Source organism: Furipterus horrens, unplaced genomic scaffold (assembly GCF_987537825.1).
Source record: "Furipterus horrens unplaced genomic scaffold, mFurHor1.1.pri manual_scaffold_16, whole genome shotgun sequence".
Taxonomy (NCBI): domain Eukaryota; kingdom Metazoa; phylum Chordata; class Mammalia; order Chiroptera; family Furipteridae; genus Furipterus; species Furipterus horrens.
This window is the reverse complement of record NW_028327186.1, coordinates 10,296,611-10,319,253: the sequence shown is the minus strand read 5'-3', so window position 1 is coordinate 10,319,253 and position 22,643 is coordinate 10,296,611. Positions and strand designations below refer to the sequence as shown.

The window sequence follows — 22,643 nt, the reverse complement described above, 5'->3', positions numbered from 1 at the left end:
CTGGGTAAAGACAAAAACCCTTTACAACCTGTTTCTGGAACTTGTCAGCAGCTGCCAGGAGGAGCATGTTAATTAAACGCAGGCAAAGATGGAAGCCGGAGGCCCCGGCTCTAATTGGACAGTTTGCTTCACCGGATTGAAAAACATTGTGACAAAGGAGGAGGTGTGCAGCGCACGGTGGGGGCGGCGTGCCGGGGAGGGGACCCTCGCTTTGATTTCAGCTGACGGGGCTGCAGCCCCGCCAGGCACGCCCATGGAGGGCCTGGGAGGGGCCCGCGGGTGAGGGAGAGGGGCTGGGTGGAGGGGGCCCTGGCTACGTGCAGGGCAGCCAGCAGTGCCCCTGACAGTGCCAGGTGAGGGGCAGGGGCAGGCGTCCCTCCCCTGATCACATGACCTGGGTCCTGGGGTTGTGCCGGGAGAACACCCAGGGCAGGGGCTGGGCCGTCCACTCCAGGGCCATGTTGAGGCTGCTCTGGGCCATGTGACCAGGGGCGAGGCCTTAAAATTGCTGGCACTTGGGAGGCTCGTCTTGGGCAACTGCTGGAAAGGCCCTCCCTGAGCTAGGCTGAGCCTGGAGTTGCCAGCAGGGCCGCAGGGGCACACCCCGAGGCTGCCCCCCACCCGCGCATCTGATGGCTGTCGCCCACGCCCTCTCCTATTCCTGAGTCACAAATGAGGTGCTGGGGACCAGGCTGAGTGCCCCGCCTGCCCTGCGACTTAACCTCCCAGAGAAAGAGAGAGAGGACTCATCTCACACCCATCGCACAGGCCCAGAGACGATCAAGAGCCTGCCCAAGGTCATGGTGCCATTCCAAGCGGTGTGAGGGTGAGCCCGCTCCCTCTGATCCCAACGCAAGACCCTGGGCTCCACGCTCCCTGCTCTGTCTGGCTCCTGGTCCAGCCAGGATGGGAGTAGGGGGGGCGGGTTGAAGCCAGTAGAAAAAGAGGGAGTTCCTAAGTGGACAGCACCCTTCTCAGGGCATCCAGGCAGGAAGGCCTGAAACGTGGGGTCACGTGGGACCAACATGCATCTCCTGGGGTGGAGGTGGTTAGCTAGCTAACGAGGGCAGAGCTCCCCCTTCTGGACCCTTCTGCATTACCCCGGTCCCATTCTCCTCCTGAGCTGTGGCCCAGGATGGCCTGGTTTGGGGTGGGAGGCCAGGCTGGGGCCTGGGAGAGCCAGCACAAGGACAGGAAAGGGGCCGCTGGGGCTGAGCCCGGGGATTAGGGTCTACAAAGCGGATGTGCAGAGTTCCCAGGGGCGGGGTGGTGGGAGCAGCCTGCGCTGAGCTGGGTCCAGGCTGCCTGCGGGACCTAATCCCCTGGGACCTTCTGCCGGGGGGGGTAGGGGGGTGGGGGGGGGTGGCGTAGCTGCGGGAATACGGCTGCTGTCGGGAGAGGGCTGCCCCGCACGGGATGGGCTGCTGGTCTTGGAGACTCAGGGTGGGGAGGTGTACCCGCGGGTGCACCGGTGGCCCTGGCCCGGTGGGGTGTCTCTGTGGGACGCAGTGAAGACAGATGGCCCAGGGTGCGCGGGGCAGCGTCAGCCCCTGCACGGCTGAGGTTTAGGGCCTGCCCTGAGGGGAGTGGGACCTCAGGGCAGCGACGAGGACCCCTCAGAGGGCCCCTGGCATGTGGACGAGAGGAAGAGTCAGAGCCCCGCCAGCAGGCCCAAGGGGTGCCGTGTGTACGTGTGCGTGTGTGTATTCCAGTGCACGCACCATCAAGCAGGGGGCTTGAGAATGGCCCTTCAGAGCCGGCTGGAAGGGCTCTGCAAATTGTAATCAGATTAAGGGGGCCAATCACTTAGGGCTCTTGAAAAGGCCACAAGGCTCCTAATCAGCCCTGCACGCCTGGCCCACAAAGCCCGGGTGGAGCTCCACGGGAGCCGCCCGCCGGGGGGCCGCGGGGTGGGGGCGGCTGTCTTCCCTCTCTGTCTCCCGTAATTATGTCAATTTGCTAGCCAAATTGTTTGCTCGAGTGGACCTGGGGCTTGTGCCCCATTCATGTGGTAATGTGGGAACTGGCGGGCCTCCTGGCTGGGAAAATAGGAGATTCCAGGACCCTGCTCCAGGGAGCAGGCAGGCCAGGGGTGTGGGGCTCCCAGGCCTTGGGAATCCTCCCGCAGTGCAGGCCTTTTTTTTTTTTTTCTTTCTTTTCTTTTCTTTTCCATGAATTCCAGAAACTTCCAGCTTGGGTTGTGCTCTGGGATGTCTTGTGGGGCCTGTGAAGTTGAAGGATGGGGAAGGAGGCAAGGGGCCCTCGAGAGAGCACGGCAGTGGGCCAGGCTGAGGCTGGGGCAGTCTGGGAGCAGCCTGGGAGACGCTGGAGAGACAGCGCCCCGAGGCAGGCACAGCCACGGCCGCAGGGATGGGTGGGGGCTGGAGGAAGTCCTCCTCAGTTATCCTTACGCCTTGACGACAATCCGGGGAGGCAGGTCCTGGGCTTCCCATTTCACAGATGAAGAAAGGGAGGCTCAGAGTAGCTAAGTGACTTGCCCAAGGACACACAGCCACGGAAGTCTGTCCCTTCCTCTAGGCAGCAAACAGGAGGCACGGAGGATGCAGAGGACGAAGGTGACCCGGGGTGGGGAGCAAGATCATGGAGACCCTCAGTGCAGGCACGCTGTGGGGCTTTTTTGGGGGGGGGAATCATATTTTGCAGCTCACCAGCCTGTGCTTTGATCAGTTTTCAGAGTATCTGCTGGCAGCGTCTCTAAGTCAGTAGTTCTCAGAGTGTGGTCCCCGTTTGCTCTTACAAATGAACTTCCGGAGCTGCACCCGAATGACTGCGCTGTGTACACGTTTTCCTTTAGAAAGGACGGACGTCGTCCTAGCACCGAGCTTCCCCATCCAACACGGAAATTCCACAGGGTTTTAGGTATCGCTCACGTAATGACACGTCATGTAGGCAGGCTTTGTTATGATTCCAAATACAAAGACTGCAGGAGACAGGAGAACGGCCTTCTCCTTTCCCTGAATTTGATGACGCTCAGACCATCATCATGAAGGGTCAAGCATCGGATCATCTTATTCTTCTTGGGAGTCTCGTTTCTCCTGCTGGCCTCTCAGTGGGGACTCCACTGAGCTTATATCTCTTCTTGGGAGCAAATATATCTTTTGCAGAAGTCCCTCCATGTTTTATTCTTCCACACCCTCCCCATCGAGAGGTGGGGTCGGGGTCCTGCCCTTGAACCTGAACTTGAGGACTACTGGACAACACATGCCCCAAGGGACACTGTGCCAGTGTCCCGGCCCTGACCCTAGGAAGTGGACAGCGTCTCCCTCCTGTCTCTTGGGAGACTTGTTCTGGGAACCCAGCTGCCTTGTCAGGGAAGAGTCCAAGCAAGGAGCCATACGGCCCTCGGCCACAGCAGCACCCACAGCCACGCGACGGAGTCCTGTTAGCAACGCATCTGCAGCCGCCCCGCTGACACCACGCGGAACAGAGACAAGGAGTCCCCACTCACTGCTGCCCCAGTTTCAGGTGACTGGAGCAAAACAGGTGGTGGCTGCTGTCTGACATCCTGAGACGCTTGGGCAGCGACAGAGGAGTGCGCCAGGGTGCAACCCGTTTGGGTGCCATAAGCAACCACCGACGTGGGGACGGGGATTTCTGGGAGTGACTGCGACCTTCCAGAATCCTCCCAGCGAGGCTGGGGCTGGGGCTAGCACCGCGGTCCCTTCCCTGACCCAAGGCTATGTTTTTATTAATTTTAGAGAGAGAGAGAAAAACGTCAATGTGAGAGAAAAGCATTGATCGGTTGCCTCCTGTATGTGCCCTGACTGGGAATCGAACCCACAACCTACACTGTTTTTAATGAGAACCATGTTGAGCACTTATGCACAGAATTAAATGCACACGAGATATACCTCTGTCAATGTTGGATGGAAGAAGAGATTGATCATTGAATAAGCAGAGTGATGGGAGTGGCCCTTCTGCTCATCCCTCCCCTCAGACTGCTCCCTGGTTGGCCAAGCACTGTGTGTCTTTCCCTTGCGCCCAAAATTTCCCCACTTGGGTCCCTGAGAACCAAAACACACAGGTCAAGTGCCCTGAAGGCCACCGTGATGAGCAGCCCAAGATCTGTGTTCTAGCCTCTCTATTCCGCAGTGAAAGGTCACCTCGCTGACCCCGTGGACACACCAGGAGCTGCAGCTGGAAGACGGGCTATAACTGTGCACACACATGTGGGCACCTGGGAGCTGCATTATTAGGGACCTGCCCCTTCTGTACGTTCCCAAGAGATGCCACCCTGGGTCCCAGAGGCGGGGCTGGCACAGATGCCAACCAGTAGCCCCAATCCCGTCGGCCAAGGGGGGCCAAGGATGAGGGAGTCCCCCCCGTTTGAGGACACAGCATTTCGATCCCATCCCCTACAGCATGCTTGGGGGTGTCGCTGGGGATGAGCATCATCACTTTTCGTTTGATCCCCTCCTGTGCTGCCACAGTAAACATGTTTTTCATTGATCATCATAAAAGCTAACCATATTTTTTTAAATGCTCACTCGAGGACACGTTTCCATTGATTCTAGAAAGACAGGAAGTCGGTGAGAGAGAGCGAGAGGGAGAGAGTGAAAGAGATGGGGGAGAGAGAGGGAGGAGAGAGAAACATGGATGCGAGAAACACCCATAGGTGGCCTCCCATATGCGCCCTAACCGGGGATTGAACCTGCAACCCAGGCGCGTGCCCTGGCTGGGATCAAACCGGCAACCCTTTGATGCACGGACAAAGCTCCAATCAACTGAGCCGCCCGGCCAGGGCAAAACTGATAACATTCTTATAAAGCTTTTAAAAAATTTTTGAAACATTCTGCTCACCCCTGCCCCAATAAATGAAAACTCCTTTGCCAGGCTGGTGAGCTCCCCGTCCTCAGGGCCTCCCTGGTTCTCAGCAAAAGCCCGATTCCACCCCTCAGAGCCCCCAGAACAGGCCAGGCCTGGAAGCCTGCACAGGGCCATGGGGACACCTGGGATGGTCACTCCCTTCTCCTCTCTGGTCTCTTTCTGCCTCTGCCTGTCTGTCTCCTCCTGGCTTGTCTGTCTGCACCAGTCTTGCCCCCTGCGTCTCTCTCTCTCTCTCTCTCCCCACCCCCCATCTCTCTCCTGTCCCTCCACGCGCCCCCACACCGTGCAAACATGCCTCCACCTCTCTCTTTGATCTCCCTGCCATTTCTCTGCCTCTGGCTGCCCGATTCTCCCTCCCTCCCTCCCTCTCTCCCTTCTCTGTCTCTCTGTCTCTGCTTCCTTCCTTCCCGATCTCCTGCCCCTCCCTCTTGCCCTCTCTGGAAGGCGCTCTGTAGACTCAAATGCAGAAGGAAGGTCAGGGCACCCTGCAGGCACCAGTACGGGGTGGGGTAGGGGGCTGTGGTTAACCTGTCACTTGTGGCCCTGGCGAGGAAACAGAGGGCTTAGGACAGGCGAGGAACTGCAGCCACTGGAAAGGGGACATCTCAGCCGGGCTGACAACTGAGAGCAGGAGCCACCCAGCCAGAGGGCTGCTGACATGGCCCAGGGCACCAAAGACAGCTGCTGGGGTGTAGGGTTACCAGCCTGCATCACAACCCTCTTTGACTTCTGCGCACGGGGGACCTGTGCGTGGGCTGGCGGCTACGTGCAAGCTTCCCTGCCTGCTGTCTTGGGCACGGAGGACAGGGACCCAAAACCAAAGATCTCAGACTGAGCCACAGCCCACATGGGCCATGTTTCCCACCCACCCCCAACCCCCACCCTGGAGGCCTTAAAAAAGGAAGCTACACTTTTAAATTGGCAAATTCCATTTTTTTAAAAAATCTAAGTTTTCTCTCTTCCTCGAACCTGGATACCTCCTGACGGTGACCTGCCTGGCCTCCATCCATGCAGAGAGACTCTCTGGGTGGGAGAGGAGGCCCGAGTGCAGGCACGCACTAACTGGTGGTGTGACATTGGGCCGGGTGTGCCGGCTCTCTGGGCCTCGGCTCTCCCATCTGCAAAATGGGAGGGTTCACACGTCCTGCGTTAAGACTGACCTATTTGAGCATCTGCCGAGAGATAAGGACCCTCTTCCTAGAGAAAAGGCCCTGTATGTGGACTTGCATATGATTTGAGAGACTCTCATGCCCCCCACCCCAGGGGCCATGGATCCCCTCAGGCTAAGAACCCCTCCTCGGAGCCAAGATCCCCTCTTTTTATGCCTCAACCACCCGCTCAAACCTGACTGCCGGGGGCTGCCCCTTCCCTGGGTGAGCCAGGGCTCCCCTCACCCCCCAGTGGCTGCCCCAGCCTGGCCTGCCAGGGCCATCCTTAAGCAGGAGGGGAGGGCTGGCGCGGGATTAGCATAGCGCACCCCGGGAGGTAAAGGCCCACCGGGGGGCCTCTGGGCCTGCAGCCTTTGTTGGGGCCCAGGCGGCTCACACACTTTTGACGGCCAGATGAAAGGGGGCTACACAAAGGGGCTGCCTGGGCCGAGCATGGGGGCGCTTTGTGTCCCTCCAGACGGAGTTACAGACGTCTGCGCAACGTCCATTACAGCTGAATAAAGATGTCTGCTCTGTCCAGACGCGCCTCCTTTCAGCCGGGGCGGCGTTTCCAGGCCGGGCCTGGGATGCCTTTGGCAACCTAATTTGGTGATTGTGACTCTGGAAGCGGCCAGCATTCATCCGTCCTGTGGAGGATGGGAACGGGCTGGGCTGGCCTGACCTGGCTCTGTCCTGGAATGCGGATGGGGTCGGGGTGATGGGAGGAAGGAGCGGCTCGCCTCCCTTCCCTGCTCCCCCAGGCTGGGCCGGGCTTTAGGCACGGGAGGGGGGCGATGTGGGAACCACACTGTCCCGCGGGTCAGCCTTCCCAGGCGTTTGTCCAGGCCACGGTGGCTGGGGCCCCTGCAGCTACTGGCTAGGATCAGCGTCCACTGGCCCCTTCTCCCAACGGCTAGTGTCATGCGTGTTGAGGGGACAGCCTTAAGAGAGCCTGCGGTTCAAGCCCCAGGGCTACCAGAGATGCCGAATCCGGTCCCTGATGTCACTGAGCCACTGAGCCAACCGGGGGACCACCGCCCTTCAGCCCTCTTGACGTGTGAGGCAGGCCACAGGCATAACCTTGCCTGACACCGGAGAACAGCCCTGGGCTTCCAGTCCTGCTCTTGCGCTGTCAGAGTGACAGGGGGTTGTGCCACTCAGAGCCACCTTGCACGGAGGTGACACAGCCATAGTGGCATGTGAGGACCTGGGACCGAGCTTTGATTCTGGGGACAAGGAGCTGGGCCGCCCCTTCTGGGCTGGTGGTGGCCCCCGAGGTGCCATAAGTCCAGAGACCTCCTCCCTGTGGGGGCACTTGGGCAGCAAAGGTAACTTCCTAAGGACCCCCATGCTCCCTGGACCACCTGTCCTGAAACCTGCCCAGCAGGAACTCGCGATGGACCCTTTCGCCACTGTGTGTCACGCTCTGAATGAAAGCCAGCGAGATGCCTCTTACAGGGTAAAGAATGAAACGCCCTGGCAATGACTTTCCCGCTTAATGCGCACCTACTGTGCACCCAGCACCAGCCTGCGCATGCTCACGCACAAACACCCTGGAAGGCCCCTCAAAGGTGACAGTGGTGTGGGGAGGGGCACAGCCGCTGAGCCGGCCTGCCAGGTGGGTCCCAGCTCTGCCACCTCCCTGCAGGAGGACGTAGCAAGCCAGCTGACTTCTCTGGGCCTCCGTTGGCAGACCTGCCAACACTATGACTCTGTCCGGGGTAACCCTTGGCATGCAGCGAGGCTGCACTTTGAGTCTAGGGTGGTCTGACTCCTGAGCTCACATCCTCTCGACTTCTTAAGAAACGGGGAGCCCCATTCCCCGAGTGGGTCTGAGCCCGTGGGCAGTGATGGCCCAGGACAGACAAGCCCGGTCCCTTGATTCTTCCAGCTCCCGCTGTCCCGAGCTTGCCACTGCTCAGTCCCCATTCCTGATGGTGGCGGAGCATCTGCGACCTGCAGATTGACCCAGGCGAGAGGCCTGTGTGGGTGCAAGTGCATGTGAGTGCATGCTGTGCACGTGTGTGCGTGGTTGTGCTCACGCATGTGCCGCCGACGCGTGTGGCTGCAGCAGGGGCCTCGCGCCCCTCCACCGCTCTGCAGATGCAAGGCAAGGTGGGCCCACAGCGACACCTGGGGTACAGGGGAGCCCCAACACCAGAGCAGCTAAGGAGGAGGCCAGGGAAGCTGGAATGTTCCCGAAGAAGGAAAGAACTGCAGGTCTGCCCTGGGCCACAGTGTGCACCTCCCCCGAGCGTGGGTCCCCACTGTGGGGGGTGGGGGCTGGCCTTGAAAGACGCAGGACCAGCTGACGGGGTGGGGCATGATAGGAGCCTGTGTGTAAGCACGCACCGTATTCATGAAGGCATTTGCGATCGCTCGTGGTTCATTCGTTGGAAGAGCTAATACTTTCGCCTCGCGTGAAAATCAGGTTTGCAGGGAGAAGCCTCCTTCCTGTCCTTGACCCCCATCTGGCCCCTACTCACAGCTCCCTAGAAAGACAATCCCTGTTCTTCATTTCTCACGTATCCTTCCAGGGTTTCTGCCTAGCTCCACAAGCCAATGCAAACTTGGGGTCTTACGTTCCCCCCGCTTTCCCTCAGCTTCGGAGTCTTGTTTCAACATTCTGCTTTTACAGACGTCACTGCCACCAACGAACCAGCACGCAAGTCAGCTCTCACAGGCGTGAGTGTATCTGTAGGATAAGGTCACAGTATTGCTGAGCCGAAGCTCAGTGCGTGTGGGACTTGGCTATATCCGGCCACACTGTCCTTCAGGGGGCAGGGCCGCCTCCCACCCACATGGTACGGGGGCGAGGGGCCGTCAGCTGCACACTTCCCGGCTTGGCCAGCGATGCATGGCCATTCAGCCCTCCCAGCCCAGCGCATTATGCAGAGACCCTGCCCACGGCAGCCCTGTCCTCTCTCTCCTGCTTCCTCCTCTGTAAGAGTCACTAAGGGGGTGCTCCCTCCCCTGACCACCACACGCACAGCCAACGGGTCTGGAAAGACCCGGAGCAGAGCCCTGAGGGAGGAAGGGCGCCTCCCCAGGTTTGCTCATTAATGGGAACCTGCGAGCGCCAAACGCGGGCCTGAGCCCCCTCAGTGCTGTGTGTGACATGGAATCCTGGCCAAGTCCCTGAACTGCTGGGCCCTGGTGCTCCCTGGAGTCAGAAGAGGGGCGCAGACAGAGGGGGTTCCAAGTCCCCTTCTAGCCCTAACGACACGTCATTCCAAACTCAGGTTGCCAGTCCGTGGAGATATCAAAGGGAGGGCAGGATTGGAAAAACTGCTTCCGTGGGCTGATCAACATGGGCGCTTGTTTGCAAGGATGGCTTAAAGGCGATCCGCCCAAAGAGCTGGTGAGGAATTGTGGGAGTACCCGCCTGTGCGTTCAGCCAGGAGGCTCTGGGACCCCCCGCCAACCACGTAGAACAGTCAACGGAGCCTTGGTTTGGCATCAGCTGGACCTGGTTTGAAACCCCGCTAGGCCCACGCACTGGCTTCCGTTCCCTGTGGGTATTTAGCAACGAAGCTCCTTCACCCCTCTCCTGGTGGCCACCTCGAACATTGAGAGACCTGACGGTGGGAGTGCTGGGCACGTGGAAAGCGCTCGGCAAACGTTATCTGCACTCCTGTCGGGGGCCAGGGGCAGACCTGCGGGTGCCCCCAGCCAGGCCCCTGGCCAGTGTGCCCCAGAGCGGGGGCCGTGCGCTCTCTCCACGCGTCTGGACAGGCCAGGAGGCAGCCGGGGACAGTGACAGCTGGGAAGGTTTAATTGCTCCTCGGTGGCTCGGGAGCACCTCCCTCCCCTGCCAGTGATCTGCATTTCAATGTGAGAAGAGTGGAGACTAGGGTGCTGCTCAAAGGGGCTACAATGATTAATCATTTAAAAAGCAAGATCTTAATTACAGGCCGCAATTTTTGCTATTTAAGGAGTCCATTAGTTGCCAGAAAGAAGAAGAAAAAATTATCACAGGTTATTCTCCTCCAAAAGTAGAGAGGGGGGAGGAGGAGGGGTGGGGGAGAGTCAGCTGCTGCTCAGAGATGGGGTTGGGGGGGGCAGGTTCCCACCCCAGGAAGAGGCTGGGCCTGGAGCAGGGTGGGCCCTGGCCATGGTGCTGGAGCAAAGTGAGGAAGATGCTTCTCAGAGACCTGCGGACTGGGGCTCGGAGGTGGACAGAGAACTCCCTGTCCTGCCCCTCTCCCCGCTGGAATCCCACCTGTGGGTGCCCCTGGAGGCCTCCTCCTGGGCGTGGCAGCTGGTGGTCAGCTCCTCCCCCCACTCCGATGACCCCTGGCCCCACCCAGCTCAGGATGTGGGGTTAATTGCCAGGCCCTCCCCTCTGACCCCTCTGTGGGTTTTAGCCTTGTCTGGTCTCTCAGGCCCCAGGGTGTACAAAGGGGATGGGGTGTGGGCGGGGGAGTGTCAGGAGTGAGACGCAGACAACCAAGCCCCTCCAGGGGATTAATGTCCTGATCCTCGGTGCCACAGGGTCAGGAGATCAGGGCCAGAGGCCTGGAGGTCTTCCTCCACCCAGAACCCTGGGCATGGTCCCACCCCCGTGGGCTCCAAGCCTCCTCCTGGGCCCTGGCTGGCAGCCCTGGAATGCCCCCCAAACAGCCCCCGCAATACAGGGTTCTAGGATGCAGGCCCAGCCGCAGGAAGGCCGGCAGGCGACCCCCAGCCAGATGGTGGCCGCGTGCTGACGCGATGAGCCCCATCCAAGTTCATAACGTGCCCGATCTCATTGTCAGGGCACGCTGCAGCCAGGACCCCAACTTCCCGTATTCCTGTGACACCACGCGCTTACAACAGACTCGCAAACGCGGTGCAGAGTTCACCAGCCGACCCAGAGGGAAGGCCGGTTCCTTGCCAAGCCTGCGTTACACGAGGGATAAAACAAATCAAATCACTTCTACAAACAGTCCCTCCTGCCAGACTGAGTAAATGCCTGTGTGTGTGTGTGTGTGTCCACCAGGCTCCTCTGTGCTAACATTTAGGCCCCAGGGGACAGGCTGCTAAATCCGACTCGGTGGTAATCCCAGGGATTTCTGGGGGGTGGTTGGAGGAGACCCGAGCCGTAGACTCACAATACGGGCTCGAATTCAGAATACCCAGACGGATTCCAGGCGACTCTGCCCTGGCTCCCCCGACCCCCGCCTGCTCAAGGCACCCTCATGCCCCACCTCCATCCCCCAGAGAGGACAGGGTGTGTGTCCCTTCCATTGCCAGGTTCCCCACCTCCTGGGGATGAGCACACAGCACCCCATCTCCCCCCACCCAACTCCCATGCGGATTGATTGCAGGGTTAGGTCCCCGAAACATGCTGGACCACATCTTTTCACTGGTGGCTGCCTCAAAGCCACCATCATCAGCAGCTGCCAGCCTCGCAAATGGCAAATGGGATGGAAATGAGACCTTGATTATTATCTGTTTCGCGCACGGAGAGGAAGGCCCGGCGTCGGAAGCCACCTGTGCTGGTGATGCTCAGACCACGGGGTGATTGGACCACAGCCCAGGGGCCACTGGCCAGACCTGCAGGCGCACGTCACCTACCCGGGTTCCTCATGGGCCCCTGGGTGTACCCACCCTGTCCTGCCTGCCCGGGAAAGGGCTCTAACCTCGGGGAGTCACGGCGGTCTGGGGTGCCAGCATTGTCTCCCCTGACAAGGCCTGACCCCTCCCAGCTGCTGGCCCAGGCAGTCGTGTGAATTTAGGAAACGGCTCCCCCTCTGGGCACACAGTTTGGGTACTGGGTATTCACCCCCTGCTGCCAACCCCTCCATCTCCCCTGAAACAGGCAGGTTGTTATTTCACACGTAGGGAGACTGACGCCCCGAATTCCAGAGCACCCAGGGGCCTCCCGGGGCTCAGGCCCCATTGTCCTACGTCTCCCAGGTAGACACTCCAGTAGGCTGCCACCCCACCCCACAAAGACTCTGGGTGGCATCTGGGCCCAGCCAGGAAGGGGAGCAGGTGACCCCAGACAGTCTGAGCACCCCCATCTCCACCAGTCTGGATCGCTCCAGACCCCGAATGAGTGGCGGCGGCAGCCAGAAAGGCAGGCGGCTGTGTTTGTTTGTAGGAAGCTTCGCATTCATTCACAAAGCACGTTCGGGTCCAGGAACATGTCTGAGCCCCTCAAATCAGCCTGCAGGGGAACAGGGGCAGGATGGCGACATTCATTTTACAGTCGCACCCCAGAAGCTCGGAGAAGGAGGCTCACATGTCTCCTCGCTGGCAAAGCTGAGGCCGGGGCCCATCGCTCACTTCAGAGGGTCCTGGAGCCCCCCTCTGGGGAGAGGAGCACCCGGACTCCACCTGCGCACCCTGTAGATCCCAGCGGGTTAGGCACCAGCTTGGTCCACTCCCATTTCCCAGAGGCAGTGCCTGTAATGGGGGACCCAGACACACCCCAGCAGGAAGTGCCTACCCTCCCTGGGCCTCAGTTTCTTCACCTGTAGGATGGGCTTCATACAGCATTTATTATGAATTATTGGTGATGGTTATTAATTTTTAGTAACAGAATCCAAAGAGTCATGGGAAGAGCCACCAAGGCATTGTGTGCGACACCTTCTCCCCAGGATCTGGCCCCCGGGAAACCCACCCAATACTTGCGATGTGTAATTATGGGTCCAGGGATGCAGCTGGGAGGGGACAGACAGGCTCCCCGCTCTCAGAAGCCTTGCTCCTCTGGGAGATACACAGCTACGTGGTGCAAGCGTACATCAAGGCAACCCCCGTATAAGGCGCATGCAGTGGTAGTAACCCCTAAGGCAGGGTGCAAGCTCTGGGGGCGGCAGCTATCCGGGATAGGGAGGTAAGGGTTAGGGAGAGGGGTCCTCTCTTCTCTTTCAAATGGAGGCGTCATATGAACCAGCAGGTGCTTCAGGGACAGTCCCTCTGCACCGGGCCCTGTCCTGGGAGGGCGTTTACCATAGTCCTGTGGACTCTGAGACCTCTGGGGCTGGTGACCCAGTATGGGACAGGAAGGGGATCCCTGGTGGCCCTCCCTGGATCTTCTCCTCTGAGAGCCAAGAGCCCTGACTATACTATGCTTTCCCCTATCTGGGCCTCAGTTTCCTCATCTGTCAAATGGACTTCCTCCTCTCAGGCCCGGCCATTTGCACACATTTACTCTGGCGTGCTTCGCAGGCCAGCATCAGGGGCTGCCTGCCGCCCGGATTCCTACTGTCCCCACACCCACAGGGCCTGTGACCTGCGAACGCATGGCAGGAACCTGGTGGCTGGACCAGCCCCCTCCCCCAAACCTGCTGCTCTGCCCCAGACTGGCTCAGCCAGGGTCAGGCCCTCTTCAGGGCTGGCAAGAGGCTGGAGCTTAATCCCTTCCCTCATCAGGGCGTAGCCCCTTGTCCTCCCACATCCGACAGGCCCCCTTCTGCTGCAAGGGGCAGCTGGGGTTGAGGACGTCTCTGGCTGTCCAGGCCCCACATCCCCCCTGCCCCAGTCCCCACTGCACTCCCGCCCCTGCCCTGGGCTTTTGTCAGTGCTGAATTCATGTGACATCTCAGACTGGAGGGCTCCTGGGTGGGCGGACAGATGGGAGGGGGGGGTTTCAGACCCCCTGCCCGCCTTCTCCCAGGATGCTCCTCCGCCCTCACTTGCAGTCTCCTGGCCGTGCACCCTGATGCCCTCTTTCCTGAGGGATGGTCAGAAGCACGGGGTCGCAGGGGTCAGAGACCCGCAGCCTGGGACTCCACACAGGAGCCGTGAGACCTTGAGAAAGTCAGTGACTTCTCTCCACCTTAGCTGGCCATGGGATGGGGCGACATGGGGAGCCCTAACTGGGGCACCGGGTAGGGAACACCTGCGGGTTAGGGGCTTAAAGGGAGCAGCAGAGGAGGAGGGAAGGAACTCCTTCCTCTTCCTCTTCTCTTCTCCCCACGTTGGCACTAGTGCCCTATAGACATGCTCTCCACCCTTGGGGGTGGGGGGCTCACACTCAGTTCACCTAAACTGCCTGCCTGGCTGCAAATCCTCTGAAAATGCTCTGCGGCAGGTGAACGGAGGAATCGGCATCTTCCGGGAGCCTCCGCCGGCATTGAGCATGGAAACCGCCTGCCGTGGGCCCAGGGACGGTCCCCGGGGGCCGGGGAGTGGAGGTGGGCTAGATGAACAGGTCTTAGGCCCAGAAGTAGAAGGCCTGGGTGCCCTGCTGCCTGGGAGGGGTGGGAGGCTGCCTGGACGGGGAGCCTGGGAAACCCTCTCCCTGCACGGCTACAGGCCGGGGTGGGAAGTCGGGGCCACGGGGGCTTTGTGTCCCACACAATTGCAGCTGCTCTTCTGGACAAAGGGGCAAACAAAGGGGCCTGCGGAAGTGGCCACGCTGCTCAGCACCCGGGGAGGCCCCAGGAAGCCGGCTCTCCTGGGCCGCCCACCCAGGCGTCCTCCCAGCAGCCCGCCAGGAGCGGCCAGCTGGGCTCCAGCCACTCCCAGCCTGGGCAGCTGTGCTGAGTTCATAAAAGCTGGGAGGACACCCCTCAGCTGGCCCCGGGGCCCCGGAAAGCGCCAGAAGAGCCCCCAGCAGGGTCAGCTGGGAAAACTAAAATGCTGCTTTCTTGTTCCCCAGAGAGGAACAGGAACTGCTGACAGACAGTGGAGGGTGGGCTTCCAAAAGGCCCCTGCAGGAGGGACAGAGCTCCCGAGGGTGGCTGGCTCGCACATAGGGTGCCGCTCAGGACTCTTAGACGCACCTCTGCATCACCCCGAACAACTCGCCAATCACATCGACAAGACCCATGGGCCCGAATGCTAGCACCTCTGGGTCCCAGCCCACCCTGGGAGCAGGGAGTCTGCTGGGCCCCCAAGAGCAACAGAGGGAAGGAAGGCCCCCTGTTGGCTCTGATGAGAATGGGACAATGGCCCCTTTTTCTGGCACCTGGCAGAGCCTGCCAGGCCCGGGAACTCTGAATGCCCATTGGAGCCACACACTGGACTCTGTCTCCCAGGCCCGCTGCCACCCAGAGAGAGGGGGTCTTTCTTTCCCGCTGGCCAAGGCCAAGGCCTCCAAAAGAGCAACAGCAGCGAGTGGGTGCTGACCTTTGTCAGGAGATTCAGGCTCCCCCCGAGACCCACCCCGTTTGGGGAAGCTCAGCGCTGGGAAGGGAAGTGTGTCTGTCACCTGCTTTGTGAGTCCGGCCTGCTCCCCCCTGAGGCTGAAGCTGCAGGATTCCCAGCCGCCTGGCTCCGAGCCTGGAGCCCCCCCCCCCCCCCCCCGCCTATTCATCAGTGGGCTCTGAAGACCTTTCATGGTCTCAGGCTGTTGGCCTCGGGAGGAAGGGGCTGCACTGAAGCCCCTGTGGCCCGCTGGGCTGGAGGGAGGGAGAGAGTCTCACTGGAGCCACTGTGCGCACTCAGAAGGGAGCGGAACTGAGACCCAAAGAGGTGAGTGATGAGCCAGGGGCGGGGTACCACTGGCTCCGCAGAGGCGAGTTCTGGGGTGCAGTCCCACGGTTCCCAGGTCATGTGCTCTAAGGACTCATGTCTGTAGGCCCGTGTGGGGGTGAACCGACAGTCCACCCCTGCCAGTCCACTTGGGGGTCAGCGCGTGGACAGGTGCGGGGCTAGCCGGGACTCTGGGAGGACTAGTCCCTAGGAAGACAGTCTTAGACATTTGAGGGGTGACTTTTAGGGAGAATGGGAACTGGAATCTAATCACACTTTACGTATTAGCAGAAAGGTACCTTTTGCCCAGCTTTTATACATATACCTTCTATCTCCCATGGACTGCACACGGCCACGGTGCACGTGGAAGAAGCTTATGCTCTGTGTGTTTACAGCCTTCCTAAGAGTTACCGTTTCAACACTGTCACGTGCCAGCAGCATCCCAGTCACCCACCCCACACAGGTCGCCTACAACTGTCGGCTTCTGTCACCGCCACGTTCACAGAGATTTACGTGCAGGTGAAAGAATCGTACCAGACTGCTGCACGGGGCCCCCGGGAATGCTTGCGCCTGAGCTCGCATGTTGAGATACACATAGTTTTATTATACATCCCCTGTTGTTCTTCCTTCACGGCTAGGACAGTGTATTGATCGTGTAATAATGACATGTGTAAGTGGGTTCTACTTCCTATAAACCTCAGCAGCGGAGTGAAATGGGCCTGACGGGATAGGGCCGGAGCTCGGCGGGGCCACCCGCCCTGGTAGGGAGTGTGGGTCCCCCCTTATCTCCGGCATGAGTAAACAGGCAACCCCGTGGCCCTGACGGCTACCGGCAGCTCCCTTGTCATCGTGAAGGGGGATGCTCCTGAGGATGAAGCCAACATGGAGGACAGGGATGAAGGGCCCGGGTCTTCGGAGGCCCCACCGAGTCCTGATGCTGTGAGGTTGAAGTGCCCCCAGCTCTGTGAGATGTGACCCCGTCGGGAAGGCAGTGATATCCGAATGGCGGGTATGATCACATGGGGGGTTCGGGTTCAAACACAGCCCTATCGCCCCAGTTTCCCCTTCACAAAGAGGGAACCCCAGTGGGCAAAAATGCCCCCTCCTCTCCCTGTGGAACCCAACACTGGTGTTTCTGAGCCTCTAAAGGTCACCAGGAGCCACGTCTCAGAAGGGGACAGCTGCTGCAGACTTCTGCCATCGGTTCTCTCCGCCTCTGAGAAACGGTCATGGGGGTCCCAGTGGGTCTAGCGAGAAGGCATGGGTCTAGGCCTCCTTAAGAACTTGAAGATGAGGGTCCCTGGGCACACCGAGAGCAGACTTGTAAGCCCAAGCCACAGAGAAGCAGGTTGGCCAGATCAGGGACGGCCAGGCACATCTGGAAGGGACTTGGGAGTGACCTGGTCCCATTCCCTTGGGCATCAGTCAGCCGGGTTATGCATTGCTACAGTAACAACCCCTCAACCTTGGGGGCTTAGAGCAACGTTGATTATTTCTCACTCATGCTTATGTGCCCACTGCAGGTTGGCAAAGTGCCCCTGCCCTTCCCAGTCCCTCAGGAATGCAGGGAACTCTGCAAAGACCGGTACTTGCACCACTGCCAGCGCTGAGAGGTGAGGAGAACACGGTGACCCCAAACCAGCTGTCCCTTGAAGGTCATCCTGAGAAAGTTCACACACTCCTCTTCCGCTCTGATTCCAGGGGCCACACTGGGCACCCTGGCCATGCCTGAACTCCCCAGGGCCCCTGCAGGGAGGGGCAGGAAAGGCAAGGACACCGGACAGAGGTTACAGTCCTGCAGTCTCTCCCACACAGGTCTGCAGCCCACCCTGGTCCTCCCTGGGCTCCCAGGAGAGCCTGCCCCTGAGAGCCCTGTCAACCTCTCCGGCTCCTGTCCTGCTAGCCCCCACTTAGTCATTCCCCCATCAACATTCACCGAGGGTCACACCGGACTCCTGTGCTGAATGCTGGGGATGAAAGTGCGTTCAAGACCACTCCGGAGAGCCCCGTAATTCCCAGCCGAGCATTTCACACCTCGGATCTTTGCCCGAAGCCCTGACACCCGCCCCCTGCCCACTCCCAGCCTGGCTGTCCCTAACTTCTGCCAGCCTGTGCCGCTCCTGGACATGCCCCGCTGCGGCGGCTGCGCCCTGTATCATCCCGCGGACTCATTCGTCTGTCCCCTTGCAGCTGACTGTGAGCTCCTCACGGACTTTGGTGGCTAATCCATGGAGTCATGGGAGGGGACCCGGGCTGGAAGCTCCCTTTGCTGTCTACCCTCGGCACCGCTGGGACATTTTATAACGTGCTTTAAAAAAGTCGGGAAGAAAATGTAACATCCTGGAAAAGCAGTCAAGATATCTTGTTATCTTGAAGGGATCAATTCAGATTTCAAAATCGTAGGGGAAATATGACCCTTATTCTTGTAGAGACATGTATACTGCCTCTCACTGCATGGCATTCTGGGATATTATAACTTGGTTTTATTTGACATTCCCCTGATAAAAATTCAAACAGCCGGAAAGGGTCTATAAATGAAAAAAAAAAACAACAAAAACCATTCAGCTCCCTGGAGACTCTGCTCCACTTCTTGTCACCCCCCCAAAATGTGAACAGTCGTTATGTCCGGGGGTGGGCCTGCAGGGGAGGTGTTCTTCTCTGTGCTTTTCTGAAATTTCTATTTTTTCTCCAGAAGCACATATTACTATGGAAATAAGAAAAACACATGCATTTTCCAAGTCCTCTCCGGACTCTGAAGAATCAGGCTCGGTGTCCCTCCATGACCCCAACTCCGGCTGAGAAGCACGTGGGGCAGCAGAAGTGATATTTCTAAGTTCCAGGAAAAGCCCCCTCCAGTTCCATTTTAAGTAAAATCCCGCTACCTGCCCTGACTGGTGTGGCTCAGTTGGTTGGGCATCGTCCCACAAACCCAAAGGTCTCAGGTTCGATTCCCAGTCAGGGCACATGCCTGGGTTGTATGCCAGGTCCCCATTTGGGGAGTTTCTCTCCCTCTCTTTCTCCCTCCCTTCCCCCATCTCTAAAATTAATTTCAAACATCTTTTAAAAAATATCCTGCCTCCTTGCCTCCGGCTCTGACCTCGAGGCCTCCCCACGTCCCCCTTAGCCTCAGCACCCAGGCCTTTCAGAGGTGGCAGCAGGGAGAAGAAACCTGTTGCCCTGTGAATTCCTCTGAGGGACTCAGCCCAGGACTTCTCCTGTCTGGCTCTGACTTAGCGCCTCCCTAGTCATGGCTCCCAAATACAGGGAAGGCGGAAAGGGACGCCTCCAGAAGAATTCCTCTTTCCCATGGATCCCAGGGTAAAAACAACCGGCCTTGTTAAACCTGCTCCTTAATGAGGCTCCTTCCAGGCCTAATTGTCGCCATGGCAATGACCCCTAGCGGCCATCTTTAATTAACTTGGAGTCAAAGTCACCCAAGGAGCTCCTCCAGTAAATTGCCCGCCAGCCCCGGGCGGTCACGCGGTCCCTCCTCTGTCCCCTGGCCTCCCTCTGGCACGGGTGATGGGGCAGAAAATTCTCAGCTCCAGCCCTCCTGTCACCTCCCCTTTCTCAGAGCCATGGCAACAATCATAACAACAGTGACAGCAATAATATTAATAAGAGCAGACACAGTGCTAAGTGCTGTCTACGGGCATTCTTGCTTTTCATCTTCTTAGTAACCCCTGAGGGAAGCGCCCCGGGCCAGGGGAGGCACCCTTGGAGACCTACCTCCGTTGGGCACCCTCTCCAAGGCAGGTGGCAATGCTGTGCACTGCCCCATGAGGCCACGGTGAGCGCGGAGGAGCCCTCCACCTGGGGCTTGGGGACACCGATGGAAGTGGCTACCCTAGGGCTGGCCCCTTAAAATAGTTTCCATCACAGTTCCCACGCTGATTGTTCCAACTTTGTTGAATTAAAAATGCAGGGGGAAGGGGCTGCTGGAACCGAATGTTAAATGTCAAATGTCGATGCATTTCTTGCACAGTCCCGGTCACAGGGCCACCACGTGGTCACGTCTCTGGGAACAAAGCCCTGGAGAAACAGGCAGCTTCCCCGAGGGCTGGAAAGCAGCGTTTGTCCGGGGAGGGGTGGCTGGAGCCCATGCTCTGCCCAGCCTGGTGGCCCCGCCTGGTGGCCCTGCGCTTCTCGGGAATCAAATCCTGTTTCTCTGGACATGTTGGGACTGGCTTGGTTTCCCACACTTGGGGCTTGGGCAGAGCACACCTGGCACACCTTCCCCTGGAGAGGAGGACACGGGGGTCCCCAGACCGAAGGGGCCTTGCAGTGTCCCCTCAGGCTCCTGAAAGTGTGGTCTTGGGTCAGGGAAGCTGGCAAGACGCCGATTTCTTTCTCTAAAGGGACTCTGGGTTTGGGGTTCCCCACCACTGCCCTCTCTCTTCCCTCCTCTCCTCTCCGTGTCTTCTTTGGTCCCAGGGCACCCCACTGTTCCACCTGCACCCCCAACTTCCTGCTGGGGCTGGGGCTGTGTTGCCCAATATGGGCACTGCACACAGTAGGTGCTCTGTCAAGTTTTAAATCCCTCCCACTTGCAGGGGGCTGGTCACTTGGGCTCCCCCTGCTGGCCTCCACGGTAATGACCTGAGCTTTTTTTTTTTTTAATGTATAGGGGACGCTCTAAAACACTCTCTGCTCCCTCCTCCTACCCCATCCCGGCCTCCTGCCAAAGTTACATGCAAGCGGCTTCCAGAAAGATCTTATTTTCCTATGACTTTATCCTAATTGCAAACAAAGTGAAAAAATGCACTCATTTACCCAACACATATTTACTGAGCACTCAGATACTAATCACTTCTGCGAACACGGTTGGCAAGGTGTTGTCTGGCCCTTCCACTTGCATTAGCTCGTTTAACCCCCACAACAGCCCTAGCAGGGTGGTACTGTTATCATCTCCACTTTGCAGCTGAAGGTTACCGAGGTCACACTTAGCTGATACGTGGTTGCTGTTTGCTTGCCTGTTTGATACGTGGCTTTGAACCTGGGTGTACCCAGAGCCCAGGGCCCCCAACCACTATATCACACCCTGCCACGCTGTGGTTAAACAACAAACAAACAAACAAAAAAGACATTGGAAGTGGCTTCTTCGAAGCATCCCTAGGTCTCTAATTCCCCTGGGAAATTTCTCCTAGGAAGGGAAACCGATGAATGTTTTATCAAGACAGAGGCGTTCGGATTCTCCTGATTATGCGTGAGCTTGTGGCATAAGAGGGATAAGATGATTTCCCTGCATTTCAAAAGCAGGGTAAGTTTTTAAAAAGTAAAAGCATGCCAGTCACTGGCAGTGTGAGACCCCCATCTCATCCCTTCAGACTTGTACTTCCTTCCAGAAGAGAACAGAATGAAGCTGAGTAAGATTCAGATTCACTCCCCAAAGCCAGGGGCCATGAAGGAGCCTGACCCACTGCTCTCTGACCACCCTGACACCCTCCAAGAGGATTCATCACACTCTGTCTGAACCTCTCCTTTGGGCCTGGGGACCCGAGCGGCCTCACCGAGGGCCTGAGCATGCCTTTGCTGTGGGCAGTATATGCTGTAGCAGAGGTACATTGTAGAGGGAGTTAGGGACGGGCCGCCCACCGCGGAGAGAACGCCACAGTGAGAAAGCCAAGGAGCCGGACCAGGAGACCAAGACTTTTAGAGAGGAGAGAGGCCTTGGAGACCAGCCAACCCATTCATTTACCCAACACAGAGACTTGCAAAGTGCCCCTCCACCCCATGCCACTCTGGTCCTCGATACTGATATTCCCAGGTGGAAACTAGAAGCCACCGTCTACTCGGCCCCAGGGGCATCCCTGTTGCCTGCCCCCGGCCCGTGTACTCTGTGTGTTACTCATCACTGTATTCCAAGCCCTGAGCACAGGATCTGACACAGAGGAGGGGCTGAATTAAATACCCCCCCCCACAGTACCCCTGGCCCGTGATCATCCTGCCCCTATTTGAATCCTCCCGTTAATGGCCACTCACTACTTCTCCACGAAATTGCTTCCCTGTGGGTCAGGTGGTAGGTTGGGATCCCTCCTCTGCCCCTCTCAGGCCTAGTACCACCCACCCTCAGAGCTTTTCCTGAGACCCGGGAAAAGCTACAGATGTGCCAGAGAGCCAGGTACCTTCTGTCTTTGGAGCTCAGGTCAAAGGGGAAATCTTGCGAAGGGAGATTTCTCATCCCGAAGGGCATGGGGAGACCCGCCTGCGCCCCAGAGGGGAATCCAGCCTAGCTGGGGGTGGATTTCACTGCACCGTGTTTGGCTGGGTGGGTGTCTGCAAGAGCGTTGCGGAGAGGCTGGCCTGGGTGCGCCAAAACACAAATGGCTTTTCCATGCCATCGCAGTTCTGAGTCTCATGTCGCTGTGCACTGGGGGACGTGCGTGTGCCCGTGCATGTATGTTTATGTGCAAGCACTGACCGGCCCGGTTCTGTGACAGCATGAGCATTCATGTGTGCAGGCATGCTCACAATGGCTCCTAAGCCCGTGTGTGAGTGATGGTGGATGTTTGAGTGTTTGGAAGCTCTATCTGGAGGACTCAGTGTGTGAGTGTGTTTGACACACACCCTCCAGCCTGGCTCCACGTCCCTGGACCCCGTGGACCTACTCGTGTGCTCCAACCACAGAGGCCCAGCCCAGGCAGGTCCGGAGGCTGGCTGAGCTTTGGCAGGGGTGCGGGGCTGGAGGTGGGGGGTGGGGGGATGGGGAGGAGTGTGTGTAGGTGACTGGCATTGACAGGCAACTCAAGAGACTTTGTCTGGTGCCCACACCCATGGCCTCTAGATTCCTCACCCTGGCAGGACCTCGGCTCCCCTTGCCCCAAACTGCCTTCTCCAAGGAGTCCCTTTAACTCACAGCCCGTTTCCCAGCCAGGGGGCTGAGAGCTGGGGGATATTCATCTCAGGGAGTTTTTGTTCCGCCTCCTGAAAGGCCTCAATGGCTGGGAACACCGTTCTAATTACAGGGAAGCCCAGCTCGTGTGGGGGACACAAAGGGCTGTGGTCTCATAGCAGCTCCTTCCAGCCGTCAACTCAGGCTCTGAATGCCTAAAACAAACTCGAAAAGGAGGGAAAATAAAGCCACCGGGGGCTTAAAATATATTAAATTACCCCGATTAGGAGTCGTGGCTTTGCAGAAGCTGGTTGGAGAGGCTGCCAGCCGGCTATTCACGTGGTGGGGAGGGGTCGGGAGGTGGAGGGGGGGCACGCAGAGCCCTGGCCCATTCTCATGCTAACGCC

The 22,643-nt window shown here is 58.7% G+C and overlaps 1 long non-coding RNA gene across 3 annotated transcripts; it reads left to right on the top strand.

Moving 5' to 3' along the window:
• Positions 1–15,241: 15,241 nt before the first annotated feature.
• LOC149992078 (uncharacterized) lies at positions 15,242–18,436 on the top strand. 3 transcript variants are annotated; one of them, XR_016508458.1, is made up of 5 exons: positions 15,242–15,404; positions 15,800–15,923; positions 16,260–16,413; positions 16,928–17,017; positions 18,097–18,436. It is a non-coding gene; the product is annotated as an uncharacterized LOC149992078 (long non-coding RNA). The 3 variants fall into 3 exon arrangements; XR_016508457.1 differs by having other exon boundaries at positions 15,800–16,413; XR_016508459.1 differs by lacking the exons at positions 15,800–15,923; positions 16,260–16,413.
• The last annotated feature ends 4,207 nt before the right edge of the window (positions 18,437–22,643 follow it).